The sequence below is a fragment of the Loxodonta africana genome, chromosome 5 (genome assembly GCF_030014295.1).
Source record: "Loxodonta africana isolate mLoxAfr1 chromosome 5, mLoxAfr1.hap2, whole genome shotgun sequence".
Taxonomy (NCBI): Eukaryota; Metazoa; Chordata; class Mammalia; order Proboscidea; family Elephantidae; genus Loxodonta; species Loxodonta africana.
The window spans coordinates 128,990,600-129,017,558 of NC_087346.1; positions in this window are offsets into that span (position 1 = coordinate 128,990,600).

Consider the following 26,959-nt stretch of genomic DNA (forward strand, 5'->3'; position numbering starts at 1 on the left):
AAAAGGTTTTAATTAAACCCAGCATCATTTTCTCCAAGCAACAGCATGATTCCATCTTGCTGTTGGTAGGTTCCATCAAGTTTTTTCTAACTCATAGCAACCATGTGCACAACAGAACAAACACTGCCTGGTCTGTGCCATTATCACAATGTTACTATGTTTGAGTCCATTGTTGTAGCCACTGTGTCAACCCATCTCATTGAGGGTCTTCCTCTTTTTTTGCCTACCCTCTACTTTACCGTGTATGATGTCCTTCTCCAGGAACTGGTTGTTCCTGACAACAAGTACAAAGAATGTAAGATGAAGTCTCACTATCTTCACTTTTAAGGAGCATTCAGGCTGTACTTCTTCTAAGACAGGTGTGTTTATTCTTCTGGCAGTCCATGGTATAGTCAATATTCTTCACCAACACCATAATTCAAATGCAACAATTCTTTTTTTTGTCTTCCTTATTCATTGTCACATGCATATGAGGCAACTGAAAAAATCACGGAAGGGGTCAGGCCCACCTTATGCTTCAAGATGACGTCTTTGCTCTTTAATAAGGAGTTTTTTTTCATACAGCCTGGCTTCTCAGTTTATTTGCTTAGCATACAGATTGAATAAAGTATGGTGAAAGGATTTGGTACTAGAAGTGGTGCTGGTCTAACAGATACCTAATTTATAGAAGCCCTTTTGGAGCTCGGTAATGGGTAGAGGCTGGAAGAGTTTTAAGGTGCCTAATTGCAAAAGCCTAGATTGCATTGAAGAGGCTGTTCATAGGATTGTGGACATTAAATGTGCTTCTGGGGAGGCATTAAAAGAAAATGATAAATATGGGATTCATTAGTGGTTGAAGGACAATGCTTTTTTATGCAGTGGCAAGGAACTTGTCTGAATTATGTTCAAATGTTTGGTGGATGGTAGAACTTGTAAGTGATGAAGCTGGATATCCAATTGATGAGATTTCTAAGCAAGATCTTAAAGTGCCACATTGTTTCTCCTTGCCACTTACAGTAAAATGTGAGAGGAAAGAGATGGTTTTAATGAACTGTGGAAAATGAAAAGAGAAGTTAAAGATTTGGAAAATTCTGATGTACAAACTAAGGATACCTGTCCTAGAATGTTCACCAAGAACATGGCAACACAATCTTTTGTTGAAGAGATTAAACCTATGACTGATAAGTCAAACCAACTACCACAGCAGAAAATCCATCAGTTTATACCAAAATTAACAGAGAAAGAATGAAAGAAAAGAATGCTGTCTGCTTCTTGAGATTCTAAGGTGGAAACAGGCCAAATGAGCCACATCTGTTGTCCTCCAAGAAAAGAAAAAGACCACCCCTGGAGCAACTCAGAGATCAGCAGAACTGCTGGGAGGAGCATAAGAAGCAGGGTTGCCTTGATTTCAAAGGGTGGAACCACAGCTTGCTGGATTTCAAAGGATGAGGCCATGGACTCTGTGATGGCTAAGATTTTGTCAACTTGGCTGGACAAAGATTCTCAGTGTTTATATGTGATCACTCCCATGATGGAATCTGCTTGAGTAGTCAATCAGTTGAAGGAGAGTTTCCTTGAGGATGTGGCCTGCATCCAAATATAAGCAGATGTTCTGGCTTTTTGCTTGCTCTGGATCTTGCGGTTGCCTCCTGTTTGTCTGACCTCTAGTTCTTGGGACTTGAGCTATCAGCTTATCTGCTGATCTCCATATTTGTCTATCTTCACAGCCTGTGAATGGGAACCCTGCCCTTCCACCTACCAATCTTGGGTTCGCCAGCCCCTGCAGCTACATTAATCAAGAGAAGCCTTGCCATCTTGTTTGCCAATCTTGGGTCTCATTGATCTTCACAGCCTGGGAGCAAGAGCCCTGCCCTCCAACCTACCTATCTTGTGTTCTCCAGCTCCTTTGGCTATGTAAATTGAGAGAAGACTCTTTCCTGATTCACGGACTTGGCACATTCCAACATTTACAACTTCTTGAGCCGTTTCCTTGACATAAATTTCCACCATGTATATTTATATGCTTTACTGGTTTTTCTTCTCTAGAGAACCCAGCCTAAGACAACTGGTATCAGGAGTGGTTCTAGAGAAACAGAATTGTAAAGAAGAGTTTTCTAAATTGTTTCTCAAGTCTGCTTAGTCTTAAAGATGTTGAGGACTCTGTTTCCAGCAGTAAAGGGTGCACTGCTAATCCATGGTGTGAGGCGGTGATACAAATACTCAAAATATCACCACCAGTAGATCAGCTATTAGTGAAAGGCGAGGCTCTAGGTGAACACATGTGTGCTATCTTTCCACAGTTTTGTCAGAATGAGAAGTATAAGAAAGTTGGTTGGTCAGTCCTACTTTTGCTAGACAAACTGGTGTAAGAAACAGATGTACTCAGGGCTTCAGAGTCAAAGCTCAAGTGCCACGTAAAGGACCTCAAAGCTTCTACTTGTGCTTTGAAAGAAAACACTATTTATTGTAGTAGCAGAGCTGAAATTGCCAAAAACCAAACCCAGAGTCTTATTATAAGAGTGGCTGAACGACAATACCAGCTCCATTACCAAACTCAAAAGGTTTCTGAAGTTAAAGCAAGGGTATTGACTGGCAAGAAATGGGATCCTAAAACTTGGGATGGGAACATATGTGCAGATAATCAGGAAGGTGGAGACACTGAGCCCTTAAATTCCCTTGAGTCACACCTGCCAGCAGAACCACTCCCATCTAAAGAGATTACTTCATGTTTGTCTGCTAAAACACCCTGCCCAGAAAAACCATTAGTCCCTCCATTCCCATCTAATGAGATTATCCCTAGTCTAGCTGCCTCTGAAGAGCCCTTGCCTGAGTCATTGCCTGGGGCATTGCATGAGGCAGATGCTTTACAAGACAATGCTGAATGTTCTCAAAACAATTCCACAGTACAGGTATGGCTTCTAGACCTATAACTAGACTTAAGTCCCAGCAAGACCCAAAAGGTGAAGTACAAAGTGTGACCCAGGAGGAGGTATGCTACTCTCCAAAAGAACTGCTTGACTTTTCTAATATGTACAAACAGAAACCTGGGGAATATGTGTAGGAATGGCTATTAAGGGAGTGGGATAATGGTGCAAGGAACATAAAGATGGATCAGTCTGAGTTTATGGGTATGGGTCCACTAAGCACAGATTCTTCATTCAATGTTTCAGCTCAAGAAGTTAGGAAAGGATCTAATAGTTTATTTGTTTGGGTTCTTGATGGATGGATTATGAGGTGGCCTACACTAAATCAAGTTGAAGTACAAGACCTGCCTTGGTATACTGTAGAAGAAGGTATCCAAGGGCTTAGGGAAATTGGCATGCTGGAGTGGATTTATCAGGTTAGACCCACAGAGGAGTCCCCGGAGGACATGCCTTTTACCACAACTGTGAGGAACAAAATTGTGAAGGGAGCTCCAGCATCCCTGAAGACTGCTGTGATTGTTATTTCATGTAAATCAGATTTGAGGGTGGGAACTGCCCTAACTGAACTGATACTTCTAACTACAATGGGGCAATTGGACCCCGTGGAAGTAGGGGCCAAGTGATTGCAGTAACGGACAACAGAGTCAAAGCAATAATCAGAATAGTTCGACTCATATGGATTTATGGTGTTGCTGCTTAGTCGTAGTGTCTCTAGGAGGAAAATGGATAGGAAATCTAGTATTTACTTGATCTGTACAAACAGATGAATTCTAGATCAGGTGAACAGCGGTCTAACAACAATCGCAAGAATAAGGTCAAGGTCCCTCAATCAATTCCTAGGTTTGAGTGAGTTTAAAGGCACACAACCCCTTCAATGATGGAGACACCCTGTCCCTTGGGGGAAGGATTCCAATACACTGCCAAAATTTTTTACTGTTAATCTTTTCCCCAGCCTTGCCCAAAGGGATCTATAGCATTTTACGAGAGTGACTGTTCATTGGGGAAAAGGAAATAATCAGGCTTTTTGGGAATTACTGGATATTGGCTCTGACTGACAATTCCAGGAGACCCATGATGACCCTATAGAATAGAGTAGAAATCCCCCATAGAGTTTCCAAGGAGCTTCTGGTGGGTTTGAATTGCTGACCTATTGGTTAGCAGTGATAGCACTTAACCAGTATATCACCAGGGTTTCCATTTGTGTGCTAGAGGGTGGGAAATTAATCCCGCAAAAATTCAGACACCTTCTACCTCACTGAAATTTCTAGGGGTCCAGTGGTGTGGGGCATGTCGAGACATTCCTTCTAAAGTGAAGGATAATTTATTGCCTCTGGCTGCTCCACAACTAAAAAGGAGGCACAAGGCCTAGTGGGCCTATTTGGATTTTGGAGGCAACATATTCCTCATTTGGGTGTGCTAATCTGGCCTCTTTATCAAGTGACTTGGAAAAGCTGCTAGTTTTTTTTAGTGGGGCCCAGAACAAGAGAAGACTTTGCAGCAGGTTCATGTTGCTGTGCAAGCCGCCCTGACACTTGGGCCATATGATACAGCTGATCCAATGGTGCTTGAAGTGTGAGTGGCAGGTAGAGATGCTATTTGGAGTCTTTGGCAGGTCCCTATTGGTGAATCAGAGCACAGACCCTTAGGATTTTGGAGCAAACCCCTGCCATCCTCTGCAGATAACTACTCTCCTTTTGAGAAACAGCTTATGGCTTGTTACTAGGCCTTAGTAGAGACTGACTGCTTAACCACTGGACATCAACTCACAATGTGGTCTGAACTGCCCAGCATGAACTGGGTGTTTTCTGACCCAAAACATCATAAAGTTGGACATGCACTGCAGTACTCCATCATTAAATGGAAGTGATATATACGAGATTTGGCCTGATTGGGACCTGAAGGCACAAGTAAGTTGTATAAGGAAGTGTCCCAAATGCCCATGTTCTTTACCTTCCATCTTCCATTCTGCACCTATGGCTTCATGGGAAGTTCCTTAGGATCAGTTGACTGAAGAAGAGAAAACTCGTGCCTTGTTTACAAATGGTACTGTGCGATATGCACGCATCACTTGAAAATGGACTGTGACAGGGCTATAGCCCCTTTCTGGGACCTCCCAGAAGGACTGTGGTGAAGGCAAATTGTCTAAATGGGCAGAACTTCGAGCAGTGCACCTGGTTGTTCACTTTGCTTGGAAGGAAAAATGGTCAGATACGGGACTGTATACTGATTCATGGGATGTGGCCAGTGGTTTGGCTGAATGGTCAGGGACTGGAAGGAACATGACTGAAAAATTGGAGACAAGGATTTATGGGGAAGAGGTAGGTGGATAGACCTTTCTGAAAGGGCCAAAGAAGTGAAGCTATTCACGTCTCATGTGAATGCTCACCAAAAGGCGACCTCAGCAGAGGATGATTTGAACAATCAAGTGGATAGGATGACATGTTCTGTGGAAACCAGTCATCCTCTTTCCCAAGCTACTCCCCTCATTGCTCAATGGGCTCATAAACAAAGTGGCCATCGTGGCAGGGATGGAGGTTATGCATGGGCCCAGCAACATGGACTTCCATTCACAAAGGTTGACTTGGATACAGCCACTCCTGAGTGCTCAATCTGCCAGCAGCAGAGACTAACACTGTGTTCCCAACATGGCACCATTCCTCGAATTGATCAGCCAGCAACCAGGTGGCAAGTAATTGCATTTGACTGCTTCCATCATGGAAAGGACAGTTTTTTGTCCTTGCTGGAATAGACACTTACTCTGGATATGTATTTGCCTTCCCAGCATGCAATGCTTCTGCCAAAACTGCCATCAGTGTACTTACAAAATGCCTTATCCACTGTCATGGTAACCCACACTGCATTGGCTCAGATCAAGGGACTCATTTCCCATCAAATAAAGTGTGGCAGTGAGGCTCATGCTCATGGAATTCACTGGTCTTACCATGTTCCCCATCATCCTGAAGCAGCTGGCTTGATAGAACGATGGAAAGGCCTTCTAAAGACATAATTATGGCACCAACTAGGTGGCAATACCTTGTGGGTTAAAAAAAAAGGAAGCTGTATATACTGTAAACCGGTTTCCAATGCATGGTGCTGTTTCTCTCATAGCCAAGATTCATGTGTCCAGTAATTGGGGTGGAACTAGAGAGTGACACCACTCACTATTACCACTGGTGATTCACTTGCAAGATTTTTGATTCCTGTCCCCAAGGCCTTATGCTCTGCAGGCCTAGAGGTGGGAAGAATGCTTCCACCTGGAGGCACATCACTGATTCCATTGAACTGGAAGCTAAGAATGTCATCTGGCCACTTTGGGCTCCTTATGCCTCTGGATGAACAGGCAAAGAAGGGAGTCATCATATTGGCTGGTGTGATTGATGCTGATCACCAAGAGGAAATTGGGCTGATATTACGTAGTTAAGGTAAAGAAGAGTATGCCTGGAGTGCAGGAGATCCCTTAGGGCATCTCTTAGTACTACCATGTCCCTGTGATTGGAGTCAATGGAAAAATACACCAACTCAATTCTGACATGGCTACTAATGACCCTTTAGGAATGAAGATTTTGGTCACCCCACCAACTGAGGTGCTTGCTAAGGGCAAAGGGAATACAGAATCGGTGGTGGAAGAAGATAGTTCTCAATACCAGTTACGATCACGTGACCAGTTGCAGAAATGAGGATTGTAATTGTTATGAGTATTTCTGTTTTGTATGTGTGCCATCAAATATTTTGGTTTTCTTCACTTACAAAATATAAGATGTAAAAGGGGCTAGTGCATTTTGGGTTGTACGCATTTTAGTTATATCACATTAGGTGTAAGTATGACTTTATAATAGTCTTTATTCAGAGATTATGTATGGTTTAAGGAGATGTGTACATGTGCCAATGTGACAAAAGGTGGACTGTCATGGTTAAGATTGTGTGTCAACTTGGCTGGGCCATGATTCTCATTGTTTATATGTGATCACTCCCATGATGGAATCTGCTTGAGTAGTCAATCAGTTGAAGGGGTCTTTCCTTGAGGTGTGTAGCCTGCATCCTAATATAAGCAGAGGCTCTGGCTTTTTGCTCACTATGGATCCTGTTCTTCTGACCTCTGGTTCTTGGAACTTGAACTATCAGCTTATCTGCCAATCTCTGTATTTGTCTATCTTCACAGCCTGTGAGTGTGAGTCCTTCCATCTGAACTGCGCAACTTGGGTTCGCCAGCCCCTGCAGTTATGTGAATCAGGAGAAGCCTTGCTGTCTTGTCTGCCAATCCTGGGATTCATCAATCTTCACAACTTGTGAACATGAGGCCTGCTTTCCGACCTGCCTATCTTGGGTTCATCAGCCCGTGCAGCTATGTGAATTGAAAAAAGCCTCTATCCTGATTCATGGAGTTGGTATGTTCTAGCCTCTACTATTCTGTGAGCTGTTTCCTTGATATAAACCTCTCTCTCTATGTATATATATATATGTATATATATACACACATTATTGATTTTGCTTCTCTAGAGAACCCAGCCTAAGACAGACTCCTAGATTTCAAAGAATTGAATCTTTGCTAACTCAGTTCCAGAGTGTGAGGCTGCCATTTGTGGGGGGATGGGGCTGTTACCCAATGCTGAGGGGGCAGAGTTGCCATGCCCAAGGGATAGAAGAATGGGGACTGGATGGGTCATGGGGGTGTGGTCTCCAGACATCCAACGTCATCATTTACAAGTTGTACCATCCACCAAACATTTGAACATAATTCAGACAAGTTCCTTGCCACCGCATAAAAAAACAATGTCCTTCATCCACTGACAAATCATATACTTATCATTTTCTTCTAATGCCTCATCAGAAGCACACTTAATGTCCATAATTCTATAAACAGCCTCTTCGGTGCAGTCTAGGACATGCAAAAATTGGGACATTGTCAGAAATCCTACATATTGACCGATTTCTAAGAATATCAACAAAATCAGGCTTCAGTAAATGTATATTTAATATTTATGTTACTCCTGAGTAGATTATGCTTGACTGGAATAGTTCTATCTTCCATTCCAAACCTGTTGTAATTTGTTCACATTGTCATACTCTCAACCTAGTATGTGAGTATGAGAGGGTGGGTTAAACATGGATAAGGAAATATAACATGTTTTGACCTTTGCCTCCCTGAGATGATAAAATGCAATAATAAGAAATCTTTACAGATGTTGTCTCATTGAGGTAAATGGAAAAATACTTTAAAGTCTTCATCCTTACTTGATAGATATTTGCCTCTACTGATCTGGCATTATACAAAGAGAAATAACAAAACAAACCTGTAAAGCCTGCTGCAGCTGAGTGGATTCCGATTCACAATGATCCTAAAGGACAGAGTAGAACTGCTCCATGGGGTTTCTCAGGTGCGGTTGGTGGATTCGAACTGCCGACCTTTTCGTTTGAAGCCTGTGCTCTTAACCATTGTGCCACTAGGCTATGACAAACTGTCAAAATAACCCTGGAGTTTAGAGCCACTTGTCTATGTGCTCTATACTTAGACCACCCAATACTGAAATCCTGGTTCTGCCATACACTAAGTTCATAACATAGGGAAAAAATTACCCTACTATTCTTAAGAATCAATTTCTGTCATCTAAAATGGGTGTTGTGATACCTACACGTAGGAATATTATAAGGATTAAAAAACGAGATGATATTCATAAAGTGAGTAGCTCAGTATCTTGCACATAGTAATCATTCAATTCAATGGTAGTTGCCATTAATATTATGTTTATTACCATAATCATTACTGTCATCATCATTATTATGGCCTTCCATTAGGAGAAAACACAACTAATTTAAAAGGAAATGGCTTCTTCTATAGATCCTTTTCTGTGTGTTTTACATCCTTTCAAGTCTTAATTATCCATGAGAGAATTTGGCTACAATTATCCATTTTAGTTAGATTTTAATTCTGGGAGAGTTTCTCCCATACATTTCTGAATCTTCTGTCTGCCTGTACCATTTAATGATTATTTAAGAAATGAAAACTAGTTTTAATAGATGTAAATGGAGGTAGATAAAAACTATGGAGGAAACTACAATGCAAAAACTTACATGATGTATTTTTTTTTATAACTTTTATTAAGCTTCAAGTGAACGTTTACAAATCCAATCAGTCTGTCACATATAAGTTTACATACATCTCACTCCCTTCTCCCACTTGCTCTCCCCCTCTTGAGTCAGCCCTTTCAGTCTCTCCTTTCTTGACAATTTTGCCCTTCTTCCCTCTCTCTCTATCCTCCCATCCCCCCTCCAGACAAGAGTTGCCAACACAATCTCAAGTGTCCACTTGATATAATTAGCTCACTCTTCATCAGCGTGTCTCTCCCACCCGCTGACCAGTCCGTTTCATTTCTGATGAGTTGCCTTCGGGGATGGTTCCTGTCCTGTGTCAACAGAAGGTCTGGGGAGCATGGCCACCGGGATTCCTCCAGTCTCAGTCAGACCATTAAGTTTGGTCTTTTTATGAGAATTTGGGGTCTGTATCCCACTGATCTCCTGCTCCCTCAGGGGTCCTCTGCTGTGCTCCCTGTCAGGGCAGTCATCGATTGTGGCCGGGGACCAACTAGTTCTTCTGGTCTCAGGATGATGTAGGTCTCTGGTTCATGTGGCCCTTTCTGTCTCTTGGGCTCTTAGTTGTCGTGTGGTCTTGGTGTTCTTCGTTTTCCTTTGCTCCAGGTGGGTTGAGACCAATTGCTGCATCTTAGATGGCCGCTTGTTAGGCATTTAAGACCCCAGACGCCACTTTTCAAAGTGGGATGCAGAATGATTTCATAATAGAATTATTTTGTCAATTGACTTAGAAGTCCCGGCAAACCATGTTCCCCAGACCCCCGCGCTTGCTCCGCTGACCTTTGAAGCATGCATTTTATCCCGGAAACTGCTTTTGGTCCAGTCCAATTGAGCTGACCTTCCATGTATTGAGTGTTGTCTTTCCCTTCACCTAAAGCAGTTCTTATCTACTGATTAATCAATAAAAAACCCTCTCCCACCCTCCCTCCCTCCCCGCCTCGTAACCACAAAAGTATGTGTTCTTCTCAGGTTTACTATTTCTCAAGATCTTATAATAGTGGTCTTATACAATATTTGTCCTTTTGCCTCTGACTAATTTCGCTCAGCATAATGCCTTCCAGGTTCCTCCATGTTATGAAATGTTTCACAGATTCGTCACTGTTCTTTATCGATGCGTAGTATTCCATTGTGTGAATATACCACAATTTTTTTACCCATTCATCCACTGACGGAAACCTTGGTTGCTTCCAACTTTTTGCTATTGTAAACAGAGCTGCAATAAACATGGGTGTGCATATATCTGTTTGTATGAAGGCTCTTGTATCTCTAGGGTATATTCCCAGGAGTGGGATTTCTGGGTTGTATGGTAGTTCTATTTCTAACTGTTTAAGATAACGCCAGATAGCTTTCCAAAGTGGTTGTACCATTTTACATTCCCACCAGCAGTGTATGAGAGTTCCAATCTCTCCGCAGCCTCTCCAACATTTATTATTTTGTGTTTTTTGGATTAATGCCAGTCTTGCTGGTGTGAGATGGAATCTCATGGTAGTTTTAATTTGCATTTCTCTAATGGCTAATGATCGAGAGCATTTTCTCATGTATCTGTTGGCTGCCTGAATATCTTCTTTAGTGAAATGTGTGTTCATATCCTTTGCCCACTTCTTGATTGGGTTGTTTGTCTTTTTGTGGTTGAGTTTTGACAGAATCATGTAGATTTTAGAGATCAGGCTCTGGTCGGAGATGTCATAGCTGAAAATTCTTTCGCAATCTGTAGGTGGACTTTTTACTCTTTTGGAGAAGTCTTTAGATGAGCATAGGTGTTTGATTTTTAGGAGCTCCCAGTTATCGGGTTTCTCTTCATCATTTTTGGTAATGTTTTGTATTCTGTTTATGCCTTGTATTAGGGCTCCTAGGGTTGTCCCAATTTTTTCTTCCGTGATCTTTATCGTTTTAGTCTTTATGTTTAGGTCTTTGATCCACTTGGAGTTAGTTTTTGTGCATGGTGTGAGGTGTGGGTCCTGTTTCGTTTTTTTGCAAATGGATATCCAGTTATGCCAGCACCATTTGTTAAAAAGGCTATCTTTTCCCCAGTTAATTGACACTGGTCCTTTGTCAAATATCAGCTGCTCGTACGTGGATGGATCTATGTCTGGGTTCTCAATTCTGTTCCATTGGTCTATGTGTCTGTTGTTGTACCAATACCAGGCTGTTTTGACTACTGTGGCTGTATAATAGGTTCTGAAGTCAGGTAAGGTGAGGCCTCCCACTTTCTTCTTCTTTTTCAGTAATGCTTTGCTTATCCAGGGCTTCTTTCCCTTCCATATGAAATTGGTGATTTGTTTCTCTATCCCCTTAAAATATGACATTGGAATTTGGATCGGAAGTGCGTTAAATGTATAGATGGCTTTTGGTAGAATAGACATTTTTACTATGTTAAATCTTCCTATCCATGAGCAGGGTATGTTTTTCCACTTAAGTATGTCCTTTTGAATTTCTTGTAGTAGAGCTTTGTAGTTTTCTTTGTATAGGTCTTTTACATCCTTGGTAAGATTTATTCCTAAGTATCTTATCTTCTTGGGGGCTACTGTGAATGGTATTGATTTGGTTATTTCCTCTTCGGTGTTCTTTTTGTTGATGTAGAGGAATCCAAGTGATTTTTGTATGTTTATTTTATAACCTGAGACTCTGCCAAACTCTTCTATTAGTTTCAGTAGTTTTCTGGAGGATTCCTTAGGGTTTTCTGTGTATATAATCATGTCATCTGCAAATAGTGATAACTTTACTTCTTCCTTGCCAATCCGGATACCTTTTATTTCTTTGTCTAGCCTAATTGCCCTGGCTAAGACTTCCAACACGATGTTGAATAAGAGCGGTGATAAAGGGCATCCTTGTCTGGTTCCCGTTCTCAAGGGAAATGCTTTCAGGTTCTCTCCGTTTAGAGTGATATTGGCTGTTGGCTTTGCATAGATGCCCTTTATTCTGTTGAGGAATTTTCCTTCAATTCCTATTTTGGTAAGAGTTTTTATCATGAATGGGTGTTGGACTTTGTCAAATGCCTTTTCTGCATCAATTGATAAGATCATGTGGTTTTTGTCTTTTGTTTTATTTATGTGATGGATTACATTAATGGTTTTTCTGATATTAAACCAGCCTTGCATACCTGGTATAAATCCCACTTGATCAGGGTGAATTATTTTTTTGATGTGTTGTTGGATTCTATTGGCTAGAAATTTGTTCAGGATTTTTGCATCTATGTTCATCAGGGATATAGGTCTATAATTTTTCTTTTTTTGTAATGTCTTTACCTGGTTTTGGTATCAGGGAGATGGTGGCTTCATAGAATGAGTTGGGTAGTATTCCGTCATTTTCTATGCTTTGGAATACCTTCAGTAGTAGTGGTGTTAAGTCTTCTCTGAAAGTTTGGTAGAACTCTGCAGTGAAGCCGTCCGGGCCAGGGCTTTTTTTTGTCGGGAGTTTTTTGATTACCCTTTCAATCTCTTTTTTTGTTATGGGTCTATTTAGTTGTTCTACTTCTGAATGTGTTAGTTTAGGTAGGTAGTGCTTTTCCAGGAATTCATCCTTTTCTTCTAGGTTTGCAAATTTGTTAGAGTACAATTTTTCATAATAATCTGAAATGATTCTTTTAATTTCATTTGGTTCTGTTGTGATGTGGTCCTTCTCGTTTCTTATTCAGGTTGTTTCCTTTGCTGTATTTCTTTAGTCAGTCTAGCCAATGGTTTATCAATTTTGTTAATTTTTTCAAAGAACCAGCTTTTGGCTTTGTTAATTCTTTCAATTGTTTTTCTGTTCTCTAATTCATTTAGTTCAGCTCTAATTTTTATTATTTGTTTTCTTCTGGTGCCTGATGGATTCTTTTGTTGCTCACTTTCTATCTGTTCAAGTTGTAGGGACAGTTCTCTGATTTTGGCTCTTTCTTCTTTTTGTATGTGTGCATTTATCGATATAAATTGGCCTCTGAGCACTGCTTTTGCTGTGTCCCAGAGGTTTTGATAGGAAGTATTTTCATTCTCGTTGCTTTCTATGAATTTCCTTATTCCCTCCTTGATGTCTTCTATAACCCTGTCTTTTTTGAGGAGGGTATTGTTCATTTTCCAAGTATTTGATTTCTTTTCCCTAGTTTTTCTGTTATTGATCTCTAGTTTTATTGCCTTGTGGTCTGAGAAGATGCTTTGTAATATTTTGATGTTTTGGACTCTGCAAAGGTTTGTTTTATGACCTAATATGTGGTCTATTCTAGAGAATGTTCCATGTGCGCTAGAAAAAAAAGTATATTTTGCAGCAGTTGGGTGGAGAGTTCTGTATCAGTCAATGAGGTCAAGTTGGTTGATTGTTGTAATTAGATCTTCCGTGTCTCTGTTGAGCTTCTTACTGGATGTCCCGTCCTTCTCCGAAAGTGTTGTGTTGAAGTCTCCTACTATAATTGTGGAGGTATCTATCTCGCTTTTCAATTCTGTTAAAATTTGATTTATGTATCTTGCAGCCCTGTCATTGGGTGCATAAATATTTAATATGGTTATGTCTTCCTGATCAATTGTCCCTTTTATCATTATATAGTGTCCTTCTTTATCCTTTGTGGTGGATTTAAGTCTAAAGTCTATTTTGTCAGAAATTAATATTGCTACTCCTCTTCTTTTTTGCTTGTTGTTTGCTTGATATACTTTTTTCCATCCTTTGAGTTTTAGTTTGCTTGTGTCTCTCAGTCTAAGGTGTGTCTCTTGTAGGCAGCATATAGATGGATTGTGTTTCTTTATCCAGTCTGTGACTCTCTGTCTCTTTATTGGTGCATTTAGTCCATTTACATTCAGGGTAATTATAGATAAATAAGTTTTTAGTGCTGTCATTTTGATGCCTTTCTATGTGTGTCGTTGACAATTTCATTTTTCCACATACTTTTTTGTGCTGAGGAGTTTTTCTTAGTAAATTGTGAGATCCTCATTTTCATAGTGCTTGACTTTATGTTAGTTGAGTTGTTACCTTTTTCTTGGTTTTTATCTTGAGTTATAGAGTTGTTATACCTTTTTGTGGTTACCTTATTATTTACCCCTATTTTTCTAAGTAAAAACCTAACTTGTATTGTTCTATATGGCCTTGTATCACTCTCCATATGGCAGTTCAATGCCTCCTGTATTTAGTCCCTCTTTTTGATTATTGTGATCTTTTACCTATTGACTTCCATGATTCCCTGTTATGTGTATTTTTTTTTTTTCATTAATCTTAATTTGTTTGTTTTTGTGATTTCCCTATTTGAGTTGATATCAGGACGTTCTGTTTTGTGACCTTGTGTTGTGCTGATATCTGATATTATTGGTTCTCTGACCAAACAATATCCTTTAGTATTTCTTGTAGCTTTGGTTTGGTTTTTGCAAATTCTCTAAACTTGTGTTTGTCTGTAAATATCTTAATTTCGCCTTCATATTTCAGAGAGAGTTTTGCTGGATATATGATCCTTGGCTGGCAGTTTTTCTCCTTCAGTGTTCTGTATATGTCATCCCATTCCCTTCTTGCCTGCATGGTTTCTGCTGAGTAGTCAGAACATATTCTTATTGATTCTCCCTTGAAGGAACCCTTTCTTTTCTCCCTGGCTGCTTTTAAAATTTTCTGTTTATCTTTGGTTTTGGTGAGTTTGATGATAATATGTCTTGGTGTTTTTCTTTTTGGATCAATCTTAAATGGGGTTCGATGAGCATCTTGGATAGATATCCTTTCGTCTTTCATGATGTCAGGGAAGTTTTGTGTCAGGAGTTCTTCAACTATTTTCTCTGTGTTTTCTGTCCCCCCTCCCTGTTCTGGGACTCCAATCACCCGCAGGTTATCCTTCTTGATAGAGTCCCACATAATTCTTAGGGTTTCTTCACTTTTTTAAATTCTTTTATCCGATTTTTTTTCAGCTATGTTGGTGTTGATTCCCTGGTCCTCCAGATGTCCCAGTCTGCATTCTAATTGCTCGAGTCTGCTCCTCTGACTTCCTATTGCATTGTCTAATTCTGTTATTTTATTGTTAATCTTTTGGATTTCTACATGTTGTCTCTCTATGGATTCTTGCAACTTATTAATTTTTTCAGTATGTTCTTGAATAATCTTTTTGAGTTCTTCAACAGTTTTATCAGTGTGTTCCTTGGCTTTTTCTGCAGTTATCCTAATTTCATTTGTGATATCATTAAGCATTCTGTAAATTAGTTTTTTATATTCTGTATCTGATAATTCCAAGATTGTATCTTCATTTGGGAAAGATTTTGATTCTTTTGTTTGGGGGGTTGGAGAAGCTGTCATGATCTGCTTCTTTAAGTGGTTTGATATGGATTGTTGTCTCCGAGCCATCACTGGGAAACTAGTTTTTCCAGAAAATCCGCTAAAAAAAAAATGCAGTCAGATCCCTATCAGAGTTCTCCCTCTGGCTCAGGCTATTCAGATATTAATGAAGCCGCCTGGGGAGGGTGGGGGAGGGAACAGAGAGATAGGAGAGTAGCACCTCAGAATATAGCCAGAGTTGCTTGTCTTGCTTGGAATGACTATTATATCTGAGATTCCAGCAGGCGCATCGCCTATGTGTGCTGGCTGTGTGGAGATTGCCCCCGGGGGGTCTGGCCCGCTGGAGTCACGGTCAGATCCTCCGCTTCCAGCCCCACACCCGGCGTCAAGGCTCCCCTACTGGGACGATGCCCTCTCGACTCCAAAATCAGTCGCTGCCTCCCGGGGACTTCTCGTCCCTCCAGCCGCGAGGCCATGCTGCCTCCGAGAACCAGTTGGGCCTCCTCCCAGGGTTAGTTCAGATGGGTGGAGCAGGTCCCCGTGCTTGTGCCGTGACCGAGTGTCCCGGCTGGGACACTGTTCTCCCCACTCCAATACCAGTCGCTGCCTCCCGGGGACTTCTCCTACCGGCTGCGTCCCACGCCGCCCGCGCAACCTGGCTGGTCCCCTTCCCGGGGTTAGTTCAGGGGGGTGGAGAAACTCTCCGTGTTTATGCCGTACCTGCGTCCAGTCCAAATCCCTGCGGGATGGTTCCCCGGCTCGGATGCTGCTCTTTCTGCTCCAAGACCAGTCACTGCCTTCCGGGGACTTCTCCTACCGGCTGCGTCCCACACCGCCCGTGGAACCGGCTGGTCCCCCTCCTGGGGTTAGTTCAGGGGGGTGGAGCAGCTCTCTGTGCTTGTGCCGTACCTGACTGGTACGCAGGCTCCAGGCTCTGGAAACAATCGCTGCTTCCCCGTATTAGTTCGTTCTCCGTCTCTAAATCTGTGTTTGTTGTTCAGGGTTCGTAGATTGTTATGTATGTGATCGATTCACTTGTTTTTCCGTGTCTTTGTTGTAAGAGGGATCCGAGGTAGCGTCTGCCTAGTCTGCCATCTTGGCTCCGCCCCCCATGATGTATTTTAAAGCCTTCATCACTTGCATTTTGAGTCATTGCTTTTTTTTTAATTTTTATTTCTTAGATATATATAATTAAGATCATGCTATAGTAAAAGATGTATGTATTTTACAAGGTTGTTTTGAACACTAGTGAACTAAAGTGATAGGAAATTTTACAATAAAGTCATTTACTTGACAAGAACCACTGCTTCAGGGAGTGTGGTTTGAACCTCCCCTTTAGAGGCAATTTCTTAAATTCATGAATAACCATTGCTAATCTCTAGAATGTATGTAGAGATTCTTGCATATAACAAAAACAACTTTGAAAATATACTAGGGTGAAAATACAAAAGATGCATGATAATTTCTTTAATTTTTTTGAGAATTCCTGCAATATTTACTTAAAAATATGTTTTTGCAAGGTATGTACATGTAGGTTTTTACCTGAAACTGGAAGCTTTGTCATAAAAAGTACAGCATGTTTATACATGTGAGGAAAGTTGTACTCTAAAGATGGATTTGTACAAGTGAGAAGTTTATCGGCAGTGGAGACCACATGCTAATCATCTTCAAAAAAGTCTCATTATATTTACATTTTGGACACTCCTGAACTAACCTAGGTGTTGTAAATGGTTTTCTCTTGACAGCTAACTTAAAGGTTGGTGGTTCAGCCCATCCAGCAGTAATTTGGATGAAAAGGACTGGCAGCATGCTCCTGTTAAGATTACTGATGTTGTTGTGTGCCTTCAAGTCAATTCTGAGTCATAGAAATACTATAGGACAGAGTAGACTTTCCGCATAGGGTTTCCTAGGCTCTAAGCAGATTGCCAGGTCTTTTCTCTGGCAATAAGTCAAGCTCTTAACCATTGTGCCACCAGGGATCCTTTCGGTAACGATTACAGCCAAGAAAACCCTATGGAGCAGTTCTACTCTGCAACACAAGGGGTTGCCATGAATCAGAACTGACTCAATGGCAACTAACAGCAACAACAAACCAACCCTAGAAGTGAAATGTTGTTTTTATTCTTGATTTTGCATTTTTATGATAAATATTTATTTTAAGTGAGAGCAAGAAGTTTCTACATAAGTTGTAGGAAGACATAGTAAGGCGTTCCATGCTTCGACAGAATATGTTTGTTCCTTCCTCTCCAGCTGCCTCAAAAGGAACATGTATCATCACCAGGAATTGTGAAAGATCTGTGAACATAGTGAGGGGCAGAGAGAAATATATATTCATGATGATTAGTACTCAGAGATGAGAGATGACAATTTCTGGTAAGATCGTAATTTTTCAGTTAATTGAGATAATGACCTGAAGCTCTGATTTTGCAATGGCACATGATTTTCATCTTGTCTGTCATCTCAAACTGTCAGAGGGGTTCACGGAGAGAAACCGAAAGCTCGCGTTCAAACTTCTCAATAAAGGGACCAGTATCACTTACAGATGGGAAGACTGATTTTCTCTGCTTACCAACAGAAACCCTGGTGACATAGTGGTTAAAAGTAATGGCCCCTAACCAAAAGGTTAGGAGTTCAAATCCACCAGGAGCTCCTTAGAAACCCTACAGGGCAGCTCTACTCTGTCCTATAGGGTTGCAACAAGTTGGAATCTACACTACAGCAACTTTTTTTTTGGGGGGGGGCTTTGGTTCTCAACCACCTCCTCTCTGTTAGCTTGTTTTACTGTACTGACTTCTGTGTTTCTCTGATGCTGGACATTGTATTTCTGATATTTCAAATACCAGCGAGGTAACCTTTTGGGGCCAGGCTTCAGTGGAGCTTCCGGCATAAGACAGACTAGAAAAAAAAAAAAGGTCTAGTAATCTACTTCTGAAAATTAGTTTAAAAAAAAAAAAACTATGGAAAGCACTCAGAATACACAGTGGCTGCTGCAACAATGGATTTGAGCATACCAATGATCATGAAGATGGCACAGGACTGGGCAATGTTTCCTTCTGTTGTATGTGAGACTGCCATGAGTCAGAGCCAACTTGATGGCAACTAAGGACGACAACATGGTTATCAAACTGCCAACCTATCTTAGAGATATACTTGCACTTGAACTGTAAATGTGGTGACAATGACTATACATGGATAATAACCACGAATTGTGCTCAGATTTTTAAATTTTAATTAATTCTATGAAAATATATTTCTGTGGAAAAATGGAACATGTTGACATACTAGCCTACAGTCGGAGAAGTTATGCTTTCAGTAACTGGCCTGAATTAAAAAGCAAATTGAGCCTTGGGTATGTGCATCACATTTCCCTGTTATAACAGAGGAAAGCCTTCATTATCTTGACACTCCAATTATTATGTTAATCCTTTTTTCTGTATGTTTCACATGATTAAAATTTTATAATGACAAAATGTTGACTCTGAGGAATTCTGAATCCTGAATCATTGAAAAATAATAAATAAATGTACTTGAAAGAATAAAAGAAGAATGAGTAAATAAGAATCAAAACATAAAACAAACATCAACAACATAACATCTCTACTTAGTGTCCAAGTTACTTGGGTGGAGAAAGTTTCCATAATTTGAAAAGAAAGTATTATTTTTCATCATTTTTATGAATCATACATTTGCTGTCTCTAAACGTGTTTTAGCTTCTGAATCATTTTCATAAGGACTTCAGTCTATAAATTGTAAAAGAATCAAAACACACCACAGTGGCTTTCTTTTAAAGATAGGAGTAGGTTACTATTTTCTTTATGGTGATTGGTGTTTTCAAAGATAATCAAATTTATGTTCAGTTTTCATCTTCTTTTACCTCTGATTCTTTGCATGCTGAGATCCATGTTTTCTTCTTTTCTGATCTATTCTAAATAAGAGCAGAATGGTCCTACAGCATTCCCTCCATTTTACAGACAATCGTTTTGCACTTATCCTTTTAGGATTTTTCTACGCACTATATGTGCCAAAAGGATGAGTTGGCAGATAGTGGTTTATCTTTCAATTCTTTTCTTCCAAAAGCCTCATACAGAAAGGTAGAATTTTGCTGTGTTTTGTTCTGTTAAGTACTAAAATGGTCCAAGAACCTGCACTGGCATTTTTAAAAATTTTATTTAAGGAAACACTTTCTCATTCCTCCAAAGCACCTTGAACTCAGGTTGGAACTTAGAACTCTAGACTTAAAGGCCTATTTACTTTAAACAGCTGCTCTTACATAAATGACTCAATTTACCACGCCAAGGAGCAATTTTGTAAGTAAAGGTCAATTATCATGGCTGGAGAGCACTTCATGATCAAAATAGAGCAGTATTCAATGATCCATGATTTTCTAAAGAGTTTACTTTAAAGATTTGTGTGTGTATGTACATGCACGCCCACAATTAAATCAGAATTAACAATAAAAATGAAGAAATAATTTTAAATATAAGTAATTTTAAATGTAAATAATAAGAAACATTTCTGTACATCTGTATATAATTCCAAGGAGCTCTCGTGACACAGTGTTTAAAGTGTTTGACTGCTAACAGAAAGGTTAGCAATTTGAAACTGCTAGCAGCTCTGTGGGAGAAAAATGTAGCAATCTACTTCCGTAAAGATTTAGAGCCTTGGAAGCCCTGTGGAGTGCCTATGAGTCGGAATTGACTAGATAGCACTAGGTTTGGTTTTAGGTATACAATTCCATGAGAGTATTTTAGCAATGTATAAAATGGGGGGAAATAATTACCCCTAATATTATCATGGAACCTCGGTAGCTAAGTGGTTAAGAGCTCAGCTGTTAATCAAAAGGTGGGCAGTTTGAATCTACCAGCCACTCCTTGGAAACCCTATGGGGCAATTCTACTTTATCTTGTACGGTCACTATGAGTCAGAGTCTACCCGACGGCAGTGAGTTTGTTTGTTCGTTTGTTTAATGTTTTCACTATTCCTTTATTTTTTAAATAAAGGAATAATGTAGGCTCAAACAATATAGAAATAATCTTAAGACAAATAATAATTTTACTTAAAATTTAGCATTTTTTAATTTATTAAAAATGCAACTCATGAGTTCTCTTTCTAAGAATTACATTACCATACTACCAATGTAATCGAACGCTTTGAAAATTCACAAAAGACGTACTTAGTTGCTATTAATCCTGGCATTTAACATTTTTGGTGAGTTTTAGTTTTGAACAATGTAATATCCTTTTTCTACATGAAAGTTTTAATAAAATTCCAATGTTGTAAAACAAAAGTTGTGAAACACTGTTAATATTCTCCAACTCATAAATGGCACACATTAGCTCAGTTACTCAAGCCAAAGACCAAGTTCCGTCCTTAATTTGTCTCTTTCTGTCAAAACTCCAATTCAATAAATCAGGAAGTCCTGTTACTACAACCTCCAAAACACTTATGGAATCCAATTCTCTCCATAGTCACTGCTAAAATCCTAGTAGTTTCAAATCTTTTTTCTTGTCTTGACATTTCCAATATTTCTCCCATTTCTCCACTTCCACATTTGGCCACTATCATCCATTGCCTACATTCCAGAAAACAAAAATAAAGTCAACTTACTTTGTTAATGGTGGTATGGTGGAGGAGTGAATGAAATTTTAAAAAAATGATATTGAATCAACTGTGGGTCAGTTGGGCATCCTAACTGAGCGGTGATAAATCTTGACTTCTATCTCATACCACACACAAAAATAAACTGCAAGTAGATTGCTTATCTAAATGTAAGATGATGAACTTTTGGAAAACGTTAGCAATTATTTTATGTAAAAATGGCTTGTATCCAGAATATGTAAAATGAACTCCCTCAAATGAATACAAAAAAGACAGTCAACCCCCTATTCCAAAAATGGGTGACAAACTGAAACAGACACTTCAAAAAAGGAAAATAAAGCCAAAACAGTCAATAAACATTATTTAGGCAACGCAAATTAAACCACAGTGTGATGCTGCTACACATCCACCATGGCTGAGCTGCAAAAGGCTGACAATATTGAGTGTTGGCAGGATGTTGTTGCATATGGACTAAAACTAAGGCTCAATATTATGTGTGGCCTTGTTTGTGGTAAAATCAAAATGCACTGGGATGTTCTAACAGAGAGCTCTCTCTCCACTCAGCTCCTGTAGATAAGGCATTTAACTGTAGCATGTAACCGTGTAACCCTCCTTATCAAAGGACCAGGTGAAGTTCCTGCTTATCTCTGAGTAGTGGATTTCAGTTCCCTGCTGTTCCATGGTATTATTCAAATAAGCCAACCACATTCTCCCTTGGGAACCAGGGATTTCCACACCCTCTTGATACTACAAAACCTTCCTGTCATATCCCCGGTTCACTTTGTTCCTGAGAGCCACATACTTGTGGCCCTGTATGATGTACTGTGTCTTCTTCTCCTAGGTGTTGAATATATATGATTAATAAACTGCTGTAGATATCATCTATCCCATTTTGGACATCATGTGTTTGGCCATCCCTATAACCCTAGGGCAGGAATCATTTCATTACTAATAGGGTAAGAGGTGATTCAAATAGATGTGGAGAACAAAAACACCCATACACAGTTTTTGAGCGCAACTATTTTGATTGAAATAGAATAAAATGTAAACTTTTGACTCTGGTCTACAAAGCGCCACCTGATCTAACCTTTATGCCTTCTAAAGTTCTCTTATCCACACGTCTATCAGTTTGTCCTACTGTGGTGGCTAGCATGTTGTTATAATACTGGAAGCTATGCCTTCAATATTTCAAATACCTGCAGGGTCACTCATGGTGGACAGGTTTCAGCTGAGCTTGGTAGTCTACTTCTGAAAAAATTAGCCAGTGAAAACCATATAAATAGCAGTGTAACATTGTCTAATATAGTGCAAGAAGGTTAGCTTGTCAGGTTTGAAGGCACTCAAAATATGACTGAAGGAGAGCTGCCTCCTCAAAGTAGAGCCAACCTTAATGATGTGGATGGAGTCAAAGTTTTGGGACCTTCATTTGTGGATCTGGGATGACTCAAAATGAGAAGAGACAGCTGCAAATATACATTAACAATAAGAACATGAAATGTATGAACTATGAATCTAGGAAAAATGTAACTCCTCAAAAATGAAATGAAACACATAAACATTGATATCCTAAGTGTTAGTGAGCTCAAATGGACTTGTATTGGCCATTTTGAATCAGACAAACATATGGTCTAATAAGTTGGGAATGACAAATTGAAGAGGGATGGTGTTGCATTCATCATTAAAAAGAACATTTCAAGATGTATTGTAAAGTACAATGCTGTCAGTGATAGGATAATATCCATACACCTATGAGGAAGTTAATAATACTATTATTCAAATTTATGTACCAAACACTAATACCAAAAATGAAGAAATTGGAGATTTTTATCCACTTCTGAAGACTGAAACTGATCAAATATTCAATCAATATACATTGATAATTACTGGTAAGAGTTGGAAACAAAGTAGAAGGAACTGTTGTTAGAAAATGTGGCCTTAGTGGTAATCATTTCTCCTTCATAGAAAATACCTTTTTTCACCAACATAAATGGCAACTGTACCCATGGACCTCAGCAGATGGAATACACAGGAATCAAATTGACAATATATGTGGAAAGGGATGATGGAAAAGCTCAATATCATCAGTCAGAACAAGACCAAAGGCCAACTGTGGAACAGACCATCAATTGCTTATGTACAAATTCAAGACGAAGCTGAAAAAAATTAGAACACGTCCATGAGAGCCAAAATATGACTTTGAGTATATTCCACCTGGATTTAGAGACCACATCAAGAATAGATTTGACACATTAAATGCTAACAATCCAAGAGTAGGTGAGTTGTGGAATGACATCAAGAACATCATACATGAAGAAAGCAATAGGTCATTAAAAAGACAGGAAAGAAAGAAAAGGCCAAAATGGGTGTCAGAAAAGACTCTGAAACTTGCTCTTGAACATCCATTAGCTAAAGCAAATGGAAGAAACGATGAAGTCAAAGAGTAGAACAGAAGATTTCAAAGGGCGGCTTGAGAAGACAAAGTAAAGTATAATGAAATGTACAAAGACCTGGAGCTAGAAAACCAAAAAGGAAGAACACACTCAGCATTTCTCAAGCTGAAAAAAAAAAAATGAAGAAAAAATACAAGCCTCGAGTTGAATTATTGAAAGATTCTATGGGGAAAATACTAAATTATGCAGGAAGCATCAAAAGAAGATGGAGGAATACAAAGAGTCACTGTATCAAAAAGAATTGATTGACAGTCAAGAATTTCAAGAGGTAGCATATGATCAAGAACTGATGGTACTGAAGGAAGAAGTCCAAGCTGCACTGAAGGTATTGATGAAAAGCAAGTCTCCAGAAATTGATAGAATGCCAATTGAGATGTTTCAACAAACAGATGCAAGGTTGGGAGTGCTCACTCGTTTATCCAAGAAACTTGGAAGGCAGCTAGCTACCTGGCCAACCCACAGGAAGTGATCCATATTTGTGCCATTCCAAGAAAAGTGACCCGATGGAAGGCAGAAACTATTGAACAATATCATTACTGTCACAGTCATTATACTGAAGATCATTCAAAAACCATTTCAGCTGAAGATTGACAGGGAACTGCCAGAAATGCAAGCTGTATTCAGAAGAGGACATGGAATGAGGGATATCATTGCTGATGTCAGATGGATCTTGGCTGAAACTAGAGAATACCAGAACGATGTTAACCTGTGTTTTATGGACTATGCGAAAGCATTCAACTCTGTGAATAATAACAAATTATGAATTCCAGAACTCTCAATTGTCCTCATCTGAAACTTGTACATAGACCAAAAGACAGTTGTTCGAACAGAACAAGGGGATACTCCGTGGTTTAAAATCAGGAAAGGTGTGTGTCAGGGTTGTATTCTTTCACCATACTTATTCTATCTGTATGCTGAACAAATAATCAGAGAAGTTGGACTATGTGAAGAAGGGGGCATCAGGATTGGAGAAAGACTCATTAATACCCTACAATATGCAGATGACACAACCTTGCTTGCTGAAAGTGAAAAGAACTTGAAACACTTATTGATGAAGATCAAAGACTACAACCTTCAGTATGGATTATACCTTAATATAAAGAAAGCAAAAATCCTCACAACTGGACCAAAAAGCAGCGTCATGATAAACAGAGAAAATATTGAAGTTGTCAAAGATCTCATTTTACTTGGATCCACAATCAACACCCATGGAAGTAGCAGTAAAGAAATTAAATGACACTCAACATTTGGCAAATCTACTGCAAAAGACCTCTTTAAAGTGTTAAAAATAAAGATGTCATTTTAAAGACTAAGGTGGATCTCACCCAAGCCATTGTGTTTTCAACCACCTCGTATGTTTGAGAAAGCTGAAAGATGAATAAAGAAGATCAAAGATTAATTGATGCCTTTAAGTTTTGCTGTTGGCAACGAATATTGAATAAGCCATGGACTGCTCAATGGCACTGGGGGCTGGGCCAGAAGAATGAACAAATCTGTCTTGGAAGGAGTACAGCCAGAATGTTCCTTAGAAGGAAAGATGGCAACACTTCCTCTCACGTACTTTGGACATGTTATTATTCGGAGGGACCAGTCCCTGGAGAAGGGCATCAGACTTGGTAAAATACAGGGTCCGCATGAAAAAGCAAGACCCTCTATGAGATGGATTGACACAATGACTGCAACAATGGGCTCAAGCATAACAACAATTGTGAGGATGGTGCAGGATGTTCTGTTGTATATAGGGTCAGTACAAGTTGGAATGGACTTGGTGGCACCTAACAACAGTAACACAGTTCCCTTAAGGAGATCTGGTGGCTTAGTAGTAAAGTGCTCGGCTGCTCACCAAAAGGTCGGCAGTTAGAACACACCAGCTTTTCCTGGGGAGAAAGATGTGGCAGTCTGCTAATATAAAGATTACTCCCTTGGAAGACTTATGGGGCAGTTCTCCGTCCTATAGGGTTGCTGAGTCAGAACTGACTCAATGGCAATGGATTTCTTTTGGTTTGTTTTTATAGTTCCCTTTCACCTCTTTTCGATGAAGCCTGAGCCTTTCAGTGAACTCTGCGCCATACAATCGTTTTGGATAGCCATTTTTCCATATCTTCTATGCTGAATACACACATTCCTTACAACCCAGAAGTTTCACACGAAGGTATATAGCCAATAGATGCATAGGGAGAATTGTCTGTGCATGTGCAGACCAAATGGAATATACAAGAATGTGTATAGTAGCATTATTAGTAATAACCAAAAACATGAAACAACCCAAAAGTCCTTCATTATTAGAATTCACATATAAAAGAAAAAAATACATCAGTAAAAATAAATGATCTACTACTATACTCACTCATAGAGTGAGTGGGTGAACTTCGCAAATAAAACGTTGAGCAAAAAGACCTAGCAGTTGCCCTCTACTCTATTCCAATTTATGGTGACCACATGTGTGTCAGACTAGAACTATGTTCCATAGAATTTTCAACACCTATAATCTTGCAGAAGTAAATCACCAGCCGTTTCTTTCAAGGAGCCACTGGATGTACTCAAACTGTCTACCTTTCAGTTACTAGCTTAGTGCAAACCGTTTGTGTCACCCAGGAACCTGAGCAAAAAGAAGCCAGATATAAAATAACATATACTGTGTGATTATGCTTATGTACGGCTCAAAAATATGCAAACCACTCTATAGTATTAAAAGTACAGATGATACTTTCTTCTGGAGAGTGGGTGAGAGGTGTTGCCTGTACAGAGTTCTGGAATGATTTACATGTAAATTTCTTTCTTTTTTTTTTTATATGGTTGGTAAACTCCTTTTATGATAATTCATTGAGTTGTCCCATGTGATTTGAGCTTTAATGTCTATATTCTATACTTACATTAACAATTTATGTTAAAAACGAATTACCAAACTTGACACCCTCCAATGGATTTCAAATAAATATAAGTAAAATCTGAACTCCTTATTGTGATCTAAAAAGCATCCCCGATCTTGGTTCTGCTTTTATTCCTCCTATATTTCCTTCTCTCCTTTTTCCAGTGAAGTCTGGCTCACACAGACCTTTTTATCTGAGTCTCAGCACACCTAGATTATTCCCACCTCAGAGTATATTCTTGGAACTTTCACCTGTGTCTTTATAAGTGTGCATCTTAACATTCTGGCCTCATTTCAAATTTTACTATCTAGTATAGGTCATTCCTGACAATTATAAACTCCCCGTTTTCTATGACTTCTAGAAAATAAATAAACACACGTTTCTTTTTCTGTGACCCACAAAGGCCTATGCAATCTCTCTCTTTCTATTTCCTTTCCCTTACCCTGAGCACACTCGGCTTATTCTCTATGCTCCTGCTGCGTGCACAGGCCTTGCTATTTCTTAAACTCCAGGCTTGCTCTGGGCTAATTCTGGACTATTAGTGTTCTCGCATATTTACATGTCAAAATAATTAGCTTGGAGGCCCTTCGTTCCACCAAAGAGGGGAGGGTGTTTTAGAAACTTGAAATGAAGAACAAAGAAGCAAAATACTGTAATGACTTTACACACTTTTGATTTTTACCAGTTCTTCTGAACTGACTTCACAGAAAAGACTCCTGAGGAAATATAGCTCAAGGTACACCAAATACGAGCTCTCCACATTGGGAGTCAGGAGCTAATACATTCAAGTGTAGGGACTAGGAGAGACTCATATCTTTTTGTCCTCATCTTTTTTCACCAT